The 13,823-nt window shown below is 38.5% G+C and overlaps 1 protein-coding gene and 1 pseudogene across 2 annotated transcripts in view; one reads left to right on the top strand and one right to left on the bottom strand.

The window, feature by feature from the left end:
- Positions 1–13,823, bottom strand: part of ZC4H2 (zinc finger, C4H2 domain containing) — a 107,968-nt gene that overhangs the window by 50,001 nt on the left and 44,144 nt on the right. The gene's annotated exons all lie outside the window — the stretch shown is intronic.
- Positions 1,156–3,341, top strand: LOC102812336 (annotated as a pseudogene).

Here is a 13,823-nt window from a genome sequence, read left to right as displayed (position 1 = left end):
TGTAATTGTTTTGATCATAGACTGACCTCCCAGATCCTCTGTTCTTATAATTTTATTCTGTTCTTGACTCATTTGTCGACTGAGTTCAGGTTGATACTGCCATGTATATCATTCTATAGTTGTTATGTGTTTTTGTTGGTTCTCAGTCCACAGAACTTTCTTTAGGATGTTTTTCATAGCAGGGCTGGCTTTGACAAAATCCTTTAGCTTCTGCTTATCCTCAAATGTTTTGATTACACCATCGTATTTGATTGACAGCTTTGCTGGGTAGAGGATTCTTGGGTGGCAGTTTTCCCCTAACACATTTTATGAAGCAATCATAACCCAAATACCAAAACAAGGGAAGGACATTTCTAGGAAAGATAATTATAGATCAATATAGCTAATGAACATAGAAGCAAAAATTCTCAACAAAATCCTAACCAACAGAATTCAACAACACATCCAAAAAATAATACATCATGACTAAGTGGGAGTCGTATCATGGGTGCAAGTATAGTTCAATATGAGAAAAATAATCAATGTAATCCACCATATAAATAAATTTTACAAAAGAACCACATAATCATATCTATTGATGTAGAAAAGGCATTTAAAAAAACCCAACATCCATTCCTGTTAAAAACACACCACAAAGTATGAATTGAAGGGAAATTCCTCAACATAATGATGAACATAGATTCAAAACCAACAGCAAACATCACTCTCAATGGAGAGAAACTGAAAGCTTTCCCTTTGTGAACGTGAACAGGAACCAGACAAGGATGTCCTTTATCACTACATCTATTGAATATTGTTTTGGAAGTCTCAGCCAGAGCTATAAGGCAAGATAAGGAAATTAAAGGCATTTAAATTGGCAAAGAAGAAGTAAAACTCTCTAATTTGCAGATGATTGATACTGAAAATGGAATATCTCAACGACTCAAGGGAAAAAACAAAACTAGAACTCATTGGAAGATTCAGAGTACAAGATCAAACATATTAAAATCAGTTGAGGAATGTGTCCCTAGTAGTTGCTAGGGAAGAAAGACTGTGCCCTAGTCCTACCTAGCAGGGGATGCAGGCCAGGGGTTCACATGTGATGGTATATTTTCGTTGGATCTTGGAATGTGAGAAGGACGAATGCAGTAACAGAGACAGCTTCCAAGCTAAAAGATGGCCAAGGAACGGTGCATTAAAAGGTCCTTTCAGGATAGTCTTGAAGACATAAAAAAAAGAATGAAAGAGAAAAGGAATAAGAACCTGTCCAAGCTTAGAAAACACAAGTCTTCTGTAGCTGCACCATGCCAAATAAGCAGCAACACTTTCACACTGCTAAACAATTACCAGGACAATAATAGAATATTAGTTTTGGCATTAGAAAATGAAAGATACAAAGTGAGAGAAGCCCAAGATATCATTCTACAACTGAGAAAAAAATACATGTCATGCATGTCTCACATGTCAAGTATATTCATTCAAAGAAAAATTTACTTCACAATAAATGAAAGAACTTATCCAGGACTAGGAAGCATGTCCCTCTGGAATGGATTCTTAATGACAGCTCTGGGGAGCTATCTGTGAAGAATTTCTGGCAAATTCCTCCTCAGGAAGCTGACCTTCCAGGACAAGTAGAATAATTTCAAACAGAAAGACTACAATTTGATTTTGATTCAGGTGAAGGTAAGTGTCCCAATAATACCTTACTTAGAAATGTATCTGTCTATCAAGATTTAAGGAAATATTTTAGCAATCAATGTTACTTCGGTACATTGGGTGACTCTGAAATCAGTCATCTGACAGGAGAATCTTTTGAATGTGAAAGAATGAGAATTGCAGACCCGCTCTTGAATATACACATGCCTGGAAATGTAGAGCAAGATGTTTGTCAATGGAACAAAACCAAAATAACTTATCTCCAAAGCTGACTCACCCAGGAAAAATTACTGAAACAAAAGTTATTTTAGAGTCTAAATCTGAACAAACTAAAACAAAGAATAGAAATGCACAAAGAAGAAAAAGAGAAGAGAACAGAAAAGCTAACAGAAGGAGAAAATCAAAGTCTGTAACAAGATGTAAATGGAGCAAATGTGAAAATTAAAAATAACAAAAAACTGTTTTCAAAAAAGAATTGGATAAAGCTGTCAGTTCCAGTGATGCTTATAATTTTAATTTGAAAGAGGGTGTTCATCTCACTCCTTTCTGACAAAATGTGATAAGCAGTGATTCTACAAGAAAAGAAAGCAACAGTGAGTCTGATGTCAACATCTATGAAACAAGTGATTCGGGCGATGATTCGGATAACTTCTATTTGCCTTCTAAAAACACTTGTAAGAACATTAAAAATCTGGACATTAAATCAAATAGGAGCCCAATCACAAGGCCTCGATCTAAAAGAGCAACAAAATATAAGAATGAAAAGGAGATGGAGGGTTCTAAGCCAATCGAAAGTTCTACCAGTGCACCACTTAAAAATGAACAATCCCCTCATCTTAGTCTAAAGGATATCTCCAATGTTTCCTTGACTCCTGTAACTAGAATTAGAAAACTTTCTCTTTCTCCAAAAAAGAATCTTGGAAGCCCAACATTAGCATCATCTATGCATAAACGTAGGTGTGCTGTCAGTGTGAACTTTAAGGAACCCACACTCTCTTCGAAACTAATAAGAGGAGACCAATTTACATATTTGTGTTGCTTGAATTCTGTTTTCAAGCAAAAAAAGACTGTAAGTGCAGATCTAAGAACAAACATACTAAGCAAGCATAATGAAACTTTTGTTAGATGTTGGTGAAATGTATCCTACACCTCCCCCCATTGCTTCTGAGATGATGTGTCAGTAATGCACAAGTAGTACACCAGTGGGTCAAATATGCCATAGAACATTATCGTGACAGGACTTTAGATCATGAGCATTTCATTAAAACTGTACTGAAAATTTAATAAATTTGGTTTAGTTTTTTTTTTTAAACTATAAATAACTAGACTTAAGCACGAAAACAGTTTAGATTTCTTATGCTGCCTAAAATCTTTCATATTAGCCAAAATGTATCTTATTTTGAAGTTAGTGATTATTTAAATTAAGATATTTTAATGATAAACTTTTAGCATCTATTTTTTTCCTAAAGTAGGGATACTAGAGTGAGTAATGTATGAAGACAGGATGAAAATGTTTTGAAATTCTTTATTGAAATATTTGAATAATGTAAATCCTTTACATTAACAGTAAAGTGTGCTCTAAGTTGGTTATGAATCCCTTATACCACTTGTATTTAATCTGTCAGATAAATGTGTATGAGATCATAACAAAAGAACTTATAGTTCAAGAACGAGGTACGCAACTATCTCTGAACCTCCAGTTTTAACTGTGCATTCAAAGTGATGCCTCAGCAAATTCACATATTACAAACTTTCGGAATAACTCTTTAGTCAAAACCCTCAAATATGAGAATAGCAAGGGCTTTTGTATTTGCGTTATGTAAAGGTTTTGATGAACCAATGAGAGGCAGTTAGTTCAGTTTTATTTCTTTAAACTCCTAAAGCACTGTAGTTTGTCCATATTTAAAGACCAATAAAGTTGTGTATAATATTGTGCTTGTGTTTTTCTTTGATTATTTAAATACCAAAGATAGACTAACCCTCAGGATGTCTTACTTTCTAATTACCACTATCCCCATCCTTCTAAGACCTTTGTTTTGTTTCCTCAGTATGCACTATGTATAGTCATTGCCACGAAACACTCAGCTTCCTCGCCACATTCTCATCATATCACTTCTTTCTTTCAAACTTTCAATTGTGGAATATCCAGATCCATGACCAACAAATTCTAATTTTTACTGGGTTACCCTTCCAATCCTGACCTGTTTTTCTTAACTACATCTCCATATCTTTTTGTATTCTACCCTAATCACACCCCAGTTTTTTCTATTTCCTAAATCACTGATTCATACATCTTATTCTCCCATCATAGTCTCTAATTCTTTCAGTTTCTTTAACTACTCTTATACCTGTCTTTTGTTGTTGTTGTTGTTGTTGTTGTTGTTGTTGTTTATAGTCATGGAATCTGGAGTAGTGGCTATCTTAATTTAAATTCAATAAAATGCAGTCCCAGTAATCAATTTTAAAGTGTTCAGTACTCACATGTGACTAAACCCACTAGTGCCAAGTCGATTCCAACTCATACTGTTTCTATAGGACAGAGTAGAACTGTTCATAGATGAGTCAAGGCTGTACATCTTTCTGGAAGCAGACTAGCATCTTTCTTCTGCAGAGCAGCTAATGTGTTTGAACTTTCCACTTTTCGATTAGCAGCCCAATTCTAAACTCACAGTGTACCTTTGCATGTGGCTAGAATACTGGAGAGTGCAGGTACAGAACATTTCAATCACAGAAAGTTAATTGGTCAAACCTACATGCTCTAGATCAGCAGTTGCCAAACTAAAGTCTATGGACCAAATCCAGCCTATTGCATTAGATACTTTCAGTTAATTTTGATGATTTTCAACAGTAGTTAAGTACTTACATAATTTCTGCCTTCCTTTCAGAGGGACTGCTTCCACGTTCACAAAGTGTCTGTCTTCCCAAGTGTGAATGTTTCCATGTTCACACAGCATTGTCTTCCCATGTGTGACTATTTCTGTGTTCACACAATGTCTGCCTTCCCTTATGTCCAGTTATTTACAAGTTCACACAATTTCTGTCTTCTTGTGTATGAATGTTTCTAAGTTCACATACTGTCTGTCTTTCCCTGTGTGTGACTATTTATATGTTCACACAGCATCTGTCTTCCTGTGAGTGATTGTTTCTGTGTTCACATAATTTGTCTCCCTCCGTGTATGACTGTTTTCATATTCACACAGCATCCTTCTCCACATCTGTGAATGCTTCTGTGTCCTATGGCATCTGTCTTGCCCTGTATGTGACTGTTTCCATGTTCACATAATGTCTGTCTATCACTGCCTGTGCCTCTGTTTCCATGTGTCCTCCTTTTTTGTAAGATGCTACTCAGAAGTTATTAGGAATAAAACCCACCCTACTCTTCTACTTTAAGGAGCTCTGGTAGTGTAGTGGTTACAAACCGGGCTGTGAACCGCAAGGTCAGCAGTTCAAAACTACCAGCTGTTCCGTGGGAGAAAGATGAGGCTTTCTGCTCCCATAAAGATTTACAAACTTGGAAAGCCTGTACAGGGTTGCTATAAGTCAGAACTGACTCCACGGCATATAACAACAACAACTCTTCTACTTTAACTTAGCTGACAACATCAGCAAAGGAAATTTCTATTTCCTCAAACAAGGTCACATTTACAGGTGCAGGGTGAGAATGTCAACACAATTCAATCCTTATCAAACAGTCTGTGGCACCTGCTTACAGCCTCTCCAGGGCAGGTAAGGAAATGAGGTTTTGGCCAGCAGTATCAGTCAGTGAGCAGAGGGGCTGGATGGCTGGATGGCCATGTGCCGTGGAGTCAGCTCTGACTCACAGCAACCCTGGATAGGGTTTCCAAGGCTATAAATCTTGACAGAAGCAGAAAACCCTATCTTTCTCCCGAAGAACTGCTGGTAGTTTAGAACTACTGACCTTGAGGTTAGCAGCCCAACTCATAACCTGACCTCCTTGTGAGCAGAGGAGGGGTAGTGAAGTTGGTGTCTCTGTCACATTCAGCCCCTCCTGTGGGCTCTAGGACCAGCTACTTCCTGACCAACTGTCCTGGGGGTGATAAAGGATCCAGCTGATGCTGGCCCCCAGAGCACCACATTCACCCTAGATTGTTTTCCTCAACCCTAACCTTCTTCAATTGCCACTTTTACCCTGTTGAGGGATCCTGCTGGGACCTGACTAATACATCCCCTAAAGAGATTAACTCCTCATAAAACCATTTATATGGGTATCCAGTGTTGATGGTTGTACTTGTATAGGCACAAAAAGATCTGCAAAACAGCACTAAATTCTTGCAATGGAAGGGTTGTTATAATTTGAATTGTGATCCCAAAAAAGTGTGTATTGAAAGCCTAGCCCTGTTTGGAGCTATGATGCTTCTTTCATTGTGTTAGTTTGATCATAGGCTACAGTAGGCTTAACCTAATAACTTCTGAGATATAAAAAAGAGCAGAATAGACAGAGACAAACACTGATATAAAAGAAGCACTGTTATGAATTGAATTGTGTCCCCCAAAATATGTATCAACATAGCTGAGTTATGATTCTCATTATTAAATAATTACTCTCCACTTAAAAAATAATACAAACTTGGCTTCCGGTACTGCAGGACAACCAGGAAAGTCAGGTAGGGGAGGGCTCCAATGAAAAAGGAGGGGGCTCTCAGGTAGGAAGCGTTCATATACCAGTCCCACGGCTTTTAAACTATCATAAAGTCTAGTGTTTCAGTCTTCTGAACTCACATTTTTGAGAAATCGTGCTACTAATGAAAAGAGAAAGGTGTGCATTTGGGGACTCTTGCCTGCAGGACCGCAGGTCGCTCTTGTGACTGCAGAGTATAGAGGGTGGGGCTAGGGCCAGCCAATTCAGAAAGTGGTGTTTCCAGCAGAAGGGGGAAAAAAAGGAGGGTTCTCTGGACAAAGAAGCCGCAAGAAAGGACATAGCCCTCACCCACTCCCAATCTCCCTGCCCTGGCTTGAGATCCCAATAAAAATCAGGCAGGTGCAGTTCACCCACGTACAGAGAGAGGTAGAAAGCCAGGCAGCTTTTTGACGTCATCCATCATCCCCCGTCTCTGCATCTAAGCCCCCTCCCCCAATACTAGCTAGCAGCAGGGATCTTCCAGCTGCGGTTCTGGCAAGACAGGGAACAGAAAAAGTTAACCAAAGCTGCATATCCACTCCAATATGGTAATTTCTGTCCATGCATTTATATTACTTCTGCTTTTAGTCCTTTTGATCACACATCCCTCCTGGAGTTGGAAACTTATCCTCCCTACGTCCCGTAAGAAGAAGCAGCAATCATGGCCATATAGCCAAGCTATAAGCATACAACATAATACACCACCAATAAGACAAGACCCAGCAACATCTGCTATGCATTACAGATGAAAAGGGAAGCCAATCTCCTGATCATATTAACAATAATAATAAAACAATAACTATGACCAATAAGAAACAATCAACTTTATCGAAACACATCCAAAAACAGAAGAAAGCAGCTGAGGTAAAAGAGCTGGAGACAGGCAAAGACTTTATAGAGGAGGAGGAGCGGGTTTTGGATATGCCTGAGAGGGACTTCAGAAGAAAGATATGGAAATAAATTCAAATAATCTGAAAAGGGGTCAAAGAAAATAAGGAAGAAGTAAGGAAAGTACTGCAGGAACAATCAAATAGGATTGACACCGCACTGGAAACAATTCAAAACCTGCAAAAAGATGTCCAGGTGATCAACAATAAGGTATCAGAAATAGACAATTGCCTGAAAGGGGAAAGGAACAGACTAGAAGAGATGGAAGCCAGAACTAGTGAACTGGAAGACAAATCTCTCAATACTGCCAAGGTAGAAGAGCAAGCAGCTAAAAAGATAAAATAATCTGAAGAGAGTCTAAGGTTCATGCTAGACAACATGAAGAGGAATAATGTAGGAATTATTAGCATTCTGGAACAAGAAGAAGAAGAGAAGTCCACAGAAGAGATAGTTGAAGAGCTTCAAGAAGAAAATTTCCCTAACATCTTGAAAGACGAGAAGATAAACATTCAAGAAGCCCAACGTACTCCAGGAAGGATAGACTCCCAAAAGAAAATTTCCAAGACATATAATAATCAAGCTCTCCAAAATCAAAGACAAGGAAAGAATATTACACAGCCAGGGAAAAGAGAAATATAATCTATAAAGGCAAGCAAATAAGATTAAGCTCTGACCATTCAGAACAAGAAAGCAATGGGGAGACATACAAAGCTCTGCAAGAAAAAAAAAACTGTCAACCAAGAATCGTCTATCCAGCAAAACTATGAATCAAATATGATGGTTCGATCAAAACATCCCAGGATAAACAGAATTTGAGAGATTTTATCAAAACCACACCAGTACTTCAAAAAATCCTAAAGGGAGTTCTGTGGACAGAGAACCAACAAGAACAGACAACAAACACAGATTGACAGGTATGGCAACACCACCTAGAACACAGCCAACAGATAGCGAAGTCCAGAACAGAATGAGACTACAATGACAAACTCAAAAGAACAGGGAGTTTAACTGAAGGCCAAAAACATATCAATGTCAAAAACAGACAAATGCAGCAATGGAAACCCAGGTGGCGAGGATTCCAGGCAAATTACAGATTACAAGGGAGTATCCTAAATGCAGAGCAAAGTTAGTAGACTACAAGGTAACCCTAAAGAAAGTTAACACTCCACAAAATATCATAAAAACGAATTCCCAAGCAGAACAAGTGAATAGAGAAACTAGGAGGAAACCGACCAGGAACAACTCAAAGGACATAAAACCAACACAAGAAAGAAAGCAGAACCAAATAACGAACAGCACCGTGAAAAATGTAACATAATGACAGCAATCAATTCATGCTTATTGATAATTACATTGAATATCAATGGATTGAATGCACCAGTGAAGAGACAAAGAGTGGCAAAATAGATAAGAAAACAAGAGCCATCAATATGCAGCCTACAAGAGACACACCTTACACACAAAGACAAAAGCAGGCTAAAAGTTAAAGGATGAAAAAAAAAAAAATTACCAAGCCAACTGAAACAAAAAAACAAGCAGGAGTCACAATACTAATCTCCGACTAAGTAAATATTAAGATAAGAACCAGCATAAGAGACAGAGAAGGACACTATCTCACGATCAAAGGGTCAATCGAGCAAGACGACATAACTATGATAAACATATATGCTCCCAATGAAAGAGCACCAAGATACATGAAGCAAACCTTAATGGAATTGAAGAAAGAAATATATAAATCCACAATTATAGTGGAAGATTTCAACACACCATTCTCGAAAATGGATAGAACAACCAGAAAGAAACTTGACAATGCTACAGAGGAACTTAACAACACAATCAACCAACTTGACCTCATAGATGTATACAGAGCATTCTATCCAACAACAGCACAATACACATTCTTCTCCAGTGCACATGGAACATTTTCCAGAATTGACCATGTGTTAGGTCACAAAGCAAGCCTCCGTAAATTCACAACCATCAAAATTCTACAGAGCATCTTCTCAGACCACAATGCCATAAAACTGGAAATCAACAATAAGAAGGCCAAATCAATAAAATCGAGGACTTGGAAACTGAACAACACCCTGCTGAAAATCGACTGGGTAAAAGAAGAAATTAAACGTGAATACATAAAGTTTCTGGAAACAAACGAGAATGAAAACACAACATACATCAAAATCTTTGGGACATGGTGAAAGCAGACATGAGAAGATAATTTATTGAGATAAATGCATACATCCAAAAAGAGGAAAGAGCCAAAATCAACACATTAACACAGCATGTTCAACTATTAGAAGCAGACCAGCAGAGGAAACCTACAGTCAACAAAAGAAGGGAAATAATAAAGATAAGAGCAGAAATAAATGAGATGGAAAACCAAAAATCTACAGAAAGGATCAACAAGACAAGAAGCTGGTTCTTTGAAAGGATTAATAAAATTGACAAACCACTGGCAAAACTAACTAAAGAAAAGAGGGAGAGGACACAAATAAATCATATTAGAAACCACAAAGGGTAAGTCATAACAGAACCAAATGAAATAAAAAAGATAATAACAGAATACTATGAAAAGCTGTACTCCAACAAATTTGAAAATTTGGACGAGATGGATACATTTCTAGAAAAATACGATTTACCTAAACTTACTCGGACTGAAGTAAAAATTTGAACAAACCCATAACAGAAGTAATTCACCAGGTCACAAAAATCTCCTGACCAACAAAAGCCCATGCCCAGATCCCTTCACGGCTGAGTTCGACAAAACATTCCAAGAACTGTCAACAATTCTACTCAAATTATTCCAGAACATAGAAGATGGAAAACTCCCTAATACTTTCTATGAAGCAAGCATAACTCTCATACCAAAACCAGGGAAGGACATTACTAAGAAAGAAAATTATAGACCAATATTCCTCATGAACATAGACGCAAAATCCTCAACAAAATCCTAGCCAACAGAATCCAACAGCACATCAAAAAAAAAACAAAAAAAAAACATCATGACCAAGTCGGTTTCACAAAAGGGATGCAAGGATGGTTCAACATTAGAAAAACGATCAACGTCACCCACCATATAAAAATGAAAAGAACCACATGATCATATCAATTGATGCAGAAAAGGCATTTGGCAAAATCCAACATCCATTCCTGATAAAAACACTCAACAAAGTAGGAATTGAAGGGAAATTCCTCAACATAATCAAGAGCATATATACAAAGCCAAGAGCCTACATCACGCTCAATGGAGAGAAACTGAAAGCCTTCCCCCTGCGAACAGGAACCAGACAAGGATGCCCTTTATTGCCGCTCCTATTCAATATTGTGCTGGAAGTTTTAGCCAGAGCTATACGGCTTGAGAAAGAAATTAAAGGCATCCAAATTGGCAAAGAGGAAGTAAAAATTTCCCGATTTCCAGACGATATGATCCTATACATAGAAAACCCCAAAGACTCAGTAAAAAACTATTAGACCTCATCAAAAGATTCAGCAAAGTGGCAGGGTATAAGATTAACATACAAAAATCAATTGCATTTCTCTATAACAACAGCAATAGCGATGAAAAGGACATTAGGAAAGCAATACGATTTACAATACCCATGCAAAGGATGAAATACTTAGGAATAAAACTAACCAGAGAAACAAAAGAGTTATACAAAGAAAATTACAAAGCACTACTACAAGAAACCAAACGAGACCTATAGAAGTGGAAGAACATACCATGTTCCTGGATAGGAAGACTCAACATCATGAAAATGTCAATATTACACAGAGCAATTTACACATACAGTGCAATCCCAATCCAGAATCCAACAACATTCATCAAAAAGATGGAAAGGACAATTACTAATTTTATATGGAAAGGAAAGAGACCTAGGATAAGCAAAGCACAGCTTAAAAGGAAGAACAAGGTTGGAGGTCTCTCACTCCCCGATTTCAAACTATACTTCATGGCTACGGTGGTCAAAATAGCCTGGTACTGGTACAACAAAAGAGACATTGATCAATGGAATACAATCAAGAATCCAGATATTAACCCAACCACTTACAGCCAAATGATTTTCGACAAAGTGCCTAGGCACATTGCATGGGGAAGAGACAGTCTCTTTAACAAATGGTGCTGGCAGAACTGGAAAGCGATATGTAAAAGACTGAGTCAGGACCTTTGCCTCACACCCTATACAAAAATGAACTCATCATTGATTAAAGATCTAAATGTGAATCCTAAAATTATGAAGATCATCAATGAAAACATAGGGACGAATGTGAGGGCGCTAATTCAGGGCATACACAGACTGCCATACATTTTGAAAAATACACAAACAAAAATAGACAAAATAGACAAGTGGCACATACTAAAAATTAAACACTTGTGTGCTTCATAAGACATCACCAAGAGAGTAAAAAGGAAACCCACAGACTGGGAAAAAATCTTCTGCAATGTCATATCGGATAAGGGACTCATCTCTAAAATATATAGGAAATTACAAAAACAAGACAAATAACCAAATCAAAAAATGGGTACAGAACATGAACAGACACTTCACCAGGGAGGAGATCCAGGCAGCCAACAAACTTATGAAGAAATGTTCACGATCACTAGCCATTAGGGAGATGCAAATCAAAACAACAATGAGATATCATCTCATAGCAGCAATAACAGCAAAGATCAAAAAAGTTGAGGACAATAAATGCTGGCGGGGATGTGGCGAGACTGGGACACTCCTGCATTGCTGGTGGGACTGCAAAATGGTCCAACCTCTCTGGAAAGAAATATGGCACTTCCTCAGAAGGTTGAAAATAGAAATGCCATTCAATCCAGCAATTCCACTATTGGGTATCTACCCACAAGACAAACGAGCCACAACACAGGAAGATATATGCACTAAATGTTCATAGCTGCACTATTTACAATAGCAAAAAGATGGGAGACAGCAAAAGTGCCCATCAACTGAAGAATGGATAAACAAGCTGTGGTACATACACACAATAGAGTATTATGCTACTTTGAAAAATAGCAAGGAAGCTGCATGCCACTTCCTAACATGGATGAACCTTATGGACATTATGTTGAGTGAAATTAGTCAGTCACAAAAGTAAAAATACTGTATAGGACCACTAATGTAAAAAACTAAGAAAAAGAACCCATATTAATCCACTAAAGTGGATTCTTAGCTGGTTGCTAGAACGTAGGGATAGGGTTAGGGGCGGGAGGGGAAGGTGGAGCACAGGGCAGGGAATAGACAGAGGATAATTTGGATATTGGGGAGGGGGTCAATATACAAGTAGGAAGAGGGGAATGGAAGAACAAAGAAGATGGGAGAACAATTAGACAGTTATGAATGGGCTAAATGGGACAGAGGTAAAAAAATGTTGTAGGCACTGCTTTAGAACAACAGGGCTCTGGAATACAGAGACTGAGACATGGCTGGTATGGAAAAAATGGGGTAATAATGTTAAGATGCTTGGCTGTCTTTTGAACCTTGGTTATCCATGCATTATAAAACAGATACTGGAGGGGGAGTGAAAGGAATAGCCAGAAATATCACCATAGAAACCTTGTAAGTCTGTCTTCCTTCTATAACTGATTGGAATACCTAAAATGGGGCTACAATGTGTCCAGTGAAGGAGGTTTCCTGAGGAGCCTCTACATTACATGGGAGTATAGGTGGAAGCCCGATCCACATCCAGACCTTCAGAGACGGGAATTTTTCCACTTGAAAGGATAAGCAGACCAGCCTGGAGCAGCTAGAAAACCAGAAGATACTTCTTGAAAGAAATGCCTACATGAAAAATACAAAACAATATGGGCAGTTCGACTGTTACCACAAGAACATGCAGGTTGCTTGCCCAGGGGACATCAAGGCAAGTGGTTGGGTCCTCTCAGTACAAATTCTCTTCCAAGACTAAGATACAATGGAAATACACGCTCTGATTGGCAACCACGCCTGTTACCCACAAGGGGAAGTGACCGAAGAACGTCAATGAAGAGGCGAGCTAAGCCCTACATCGTTCAGCAGACTACTGTGAACCCGAGTAGAGACCTGGTCGGCCAGCAGCAAGGCAAGACCTGGGGACTCATGGGCTCAGAGTCATTGACACAGCCACAGAGGACTAGAGTGGGGCGGCCAGCCGGTAAGAAGAAGGTGGACAGATACAAGATCACCCACACTTGCAGATGATACCCACTTGACCTGGCTTCAATGACTGGATGAACAGAACTCAACCCGAAGATGAAAGAAGAGGAAAACAGCGTCATCTGATACAATTTGATAAACTTGACCTACACTTATAAATGCAGTAGCTCAAAAGATGAAACAAATCCCTGCTGCAAGAATTATTCCCACCCCTTCCACACAGAGTAGACAGGGATGAGCAACTTGAACATTGGCTACCCAAAATGGGGGGAGGGATAGAAAGGTAAGAGGAGACTGGCTTACAAGCTTTCAAGAGGGAATCTATATCCAAAGAGCGTGGAGGAAGGTAGTCTGCAGTGATTAGTATCCAGCCTGTCCAGGAAGGGCTGATGAAATGAAATTCAGATGGGGCTCTTGTGATGTAATAGTGAATAATTGTTATCAGGACTGATTGTGAGGGTTGGAAATCTAAAGGTGGACATTTTGTAGCAAGGAAGGGAGTGATTAACTTTTCAGTCTAGGAG

The sequence above is a fragment of the Chrysochloris asiatica genome, unplaced genomic scaffold (genome assembly GCF_000296735.1).
Source record: "Chrysochloris asiatica unplaced genomic scaffold, ChrAsi1.0 scaffold00152, whole genome shotgun sequence".
NCBI lineage: Eukaryota > Metazoa > Chordata > Mammalia > Afrosoricida > Chrysochloridae > Chrysochloris > Chrysochloris asiatica.
Note: the sequence above shows the minus strand (reverse complement) of the source record. Positions and strands in the feature narration are given on the sequence as shown.